The 3,629-nt window shown below is 26.3% G+C and overlaps 1 long non-coding RNA gene across 1 annotated transcript; it reads right to left on the minus strand.

The window, feature by feature from the left end:
* Positions 1-1,677: 1,677 nt before the first annotated feature.
* LOC148786946 (uncharacterized) lies at positions 1,678-3,365 on the minus strand. The gene is made up of 3 exons (XR_016067460.1): positions 3,233-3,365; positions 2,653-2,719; positions 1,678-1,889 (listed from the first exon to the last, which is right to left on the minus strand). It is a non-coding gene; the product is annotated as an uncharacterized LOC148786946 (long non-coding RNA).
* Positions 3,366-3,629: the final 264 nt, after the last annotated feature.

A 3,629-nucleotide genomic window follows, 5' to 3' on the forward strand; every position in this document is an offset into this window, starting at 1 on the left:
CCTCGACTGAAGGTGGTATTTTCTAGACTTGGGTGTGGGAATGGATTCGCATTACCCGACCCGCCCTCCTTGGGAAGAGTTTTGAATGTATTAGCTATGCTGACATGTTGTTTTATTTATTTATTTTTTTGTATATAATTAATAATTTTTTTTTAATATTTTAAAATATATCATAAATAAGTATAAAATATATAAATCAATAAATTATGTTTAGTACGATTGTGCTGTTAACCTTCATTTATGAGTGTGGAAGACTATTTTTTTTATATTAATATTAATAATCGATTTCAAGAAACTCCGATCTCAGTGTTCAGGGCCTTTTTCTAACCCAAATTTAGTCTTTTTAATATTTTTTATATTTTTTTTATCTATTTTATATAGGTAAGATTATATTATTTATAAGTACATATAGTACACGGAAAATAATACTTTTATAAGTTAAATCATGACATAAAATAATTTATAATTTTAATATGTATAAGTAACATATATCAAAATATTTTAATACTTTTAGAGTGTAAGATGTGCATAAATGAATTTAAAAAAAATATCTATTTTTCAATTATATTATTGTTCCTAATTTATGAAATTATGGTATATTATTTTTTTTTTAAAAAAATTATTTTTTTTAATATTTAAAAATTCTAAATTGTGACTAATAAAACTAATCAGTTCAACCTGTCGGATTTAAGTCCGGAGTACATTTTTTACTTATAAATGATGATTGTAATATTACTACATCGTTTTTTTTTGTCGATAATAATTTTATATTGCTAAATAATATTTAATAAACATTTACATTTACAAAATGTTGTAATCATAAAACAAATATATTAAATATTAATAATAAAGTATTTAAATAGTATATAATAAGAATACTTTAAATTTTTAAATATTTTATTAAATATAAAATAAATATAGTTACAAACATATATGTATTTTAATCAGTATTTACTACAAGTATAAAATATTATATTCAATTTAGGGTAAATTACATTTTATCATTCGAACTAGCCCGTTTTAATATTTTGACATCTATATATATATATATATTTTTGTATTCAGCTTACCATCTCAACTTTGCAAAATTTGCACTTTACCATATATGACCATTCTTTTGCTAATTTTTTCTCCGAAAAAACATCACCTACTATATATATGTAAAAAAATATCACATCACATAATCCTTACATATCACATGTGCACCACATGTGTTTTTTTGACAAAAAACTTGTGGAAAAATAGTTATAAATGACAAAGTGCAAAACTTCGTGAAGTTGAGATGGTAAATTGACGTAAAAAATAGTTTAAATACCAAATTGTAAAAACGATTATAGTTTGAATGACAAAATATAATTAACCCTTCAATTTATGTAATATTATTGATATTTGTTCTTTTTTAATAAGTATGACCTTTCTTTTATAAATAAAAAGTGTTTTTGGATATCTAATACACAAAAGCATTCAAATATATATATATATTGTAAATTTATATTTAATTTGATATTTTAAAACAATAATTTTTAAATAACAAAATTTGTGTGTCTGTGTGTGTAGCACCCCCTTCGCTACAAGGGCTATATCTATCCTAAACGTCATACTTATAGCAATCCCTGTGTTTATAAATATAAATGCACATAATAATTTAATCCATATGAATACGTAACCCATACGTCATAACAACATAATCAACCCACAACATCATATATACAAATCAAACACCTCGAGTAGTCCACCACAGTTAATCTCCATTCCTACGTTCTCTTTATACAAACAAAATAAGATTCGTACTTTAGCTGACAAAAAGGAGAAACAGCATACTGGCCCGACCGGACTAAGTATAGTGCGTAGACCTATTCTTCAACAGTCAGATACCTCAAAGTCTACTCCTGAAAGAAAATGTCAACAGAGGGATGAGCCTGCCACTCAGTAAGTAAATAACCAGTCCTATCTATATATGAATGTCAACCATAGCCCAAACAAGATAGACAAGCAACACTAATGGAATACAATCAATTTAATTCCAACATAATCAACTTTATTACACCACATGACTATCTCATAATGAAACAACTAACCAAACTCCATTTTTCCTAGTTTGCTTACCAGAAGGTGATATTGTGTTTTTCCCGCCAACTCAATCTCACCGTTATATAAATTCAAGTGAACCCCCTTGACAGCCGGCTCATCAATCTCGCACATAGCTGTTTCATTTCGCACATAGCATTTTCTTTTCGCACATAGCATCGCATCAAAGCTCTTTTCATTGCGCACATAGCATTTTCTTTTCGCACATAGCACTTTCTTTTCGCACATAGCATTTTCAACACGTCAAGGGGTATTCACGCCACAATTATATTCAATTTCCACCACTCCCTCATTTCCACATATCACCATTCTTGTAAGCAACTAGTAATGTAAAACCATATATCAACAAATTCTCATTTGTAGACACCCACAACACAACATACAACAAACATGATATTTCAACGTGTCTTCGCATTCCACGTACACAGTATCGTCAATCAAGTCAAATCATTCACCATGCATATATTTTCAGATAAAACAATATCAGCATGAACCACAAAGTCATATAATAGTAATACCACACATAAAGACGACATATATAGATAATACTAATTATTTACTTACCTCGACCTTACAACGTTTCTTTCTACTCTGTCACTAATTGTCAGCCATTTCACCTCACCCCCGTATCCTATAATGAGTTATACCACATACAGTTAATATATCGAGAATATCGTAATTTCTTTTAAATATAATATTAAATATTATTTGTACAATTTCTAATAATTCTTTAATATTCTATTTCTATCAAAATACAAATCTTCATTTTTCCTCTTTATTAACATACCATTTATTAAATATAATTTTCAGAATATTTCTATGAATTTCCTATCAATTTCTTGCTATTATACACTTTAATTGAACAATAATACACATAATTGCGTATTTGGTTAATAATTCCGATAGAATTATACAAATTAGCTATAGTAATATTAAAATCTAATAAATTTAATAATCTAATTAACCAACGATATCATTTTTATATCCGCTTTGGTATTTAAGTCAGTACTAATTTAAATAGTTAAAATCATAAAGTACTCCGATTAAATAGTACATCACTTAGTATAAACAACATTTAATAAAAGAACTAATTAAATAATATTATTATATAAATTAATAAGTATTAAAATCATAATCTTCGTACCTCTGTTTCTTCTTTTTCCTTTCAGCCGAAAATGGTGTGTGTGTGTGTTGGCAATGTGTGTGTGTGTTATGTATGTGTATCTTCATTAAAAAAAACAACAAAATAAAAGAAAGAAGAGAGGCGGTGGACTGGTGGGCCCACCCTCAATTTTCTTTTCTTTCTCTCATATATATATATATATCACTTACTAATATATATATATAACTTACATATTTATATTTACATTATATTACTTATTTATATATATATACTATATATATATATATTATTATTATTTTATTTAATTAATTAGACTTTTCTCAAAATACCATTTACGTCCTTCCTAATTTTCTTAATTAATAGAAATTATCCCAAAATATTATAACGAACTCCAATTTAATTCATTCAAGTGTTATTA

The sequence above is a fragment of the Sesamum indicum genome, linkage group LG9, assembly GCF_026168435.1.
Source record: "Sesamum indicum cultivar Baizhima isolate 11 linkage group LG9, ASM2616843v1, whole genome shotgun sequence".
Lineage (NCBI taxonomy): Eukaryota > Viridiplantae > Streptophyta > Magnoliopsida > Lamiales > Pedaliaceae > Sesamum > Sesamum indicum.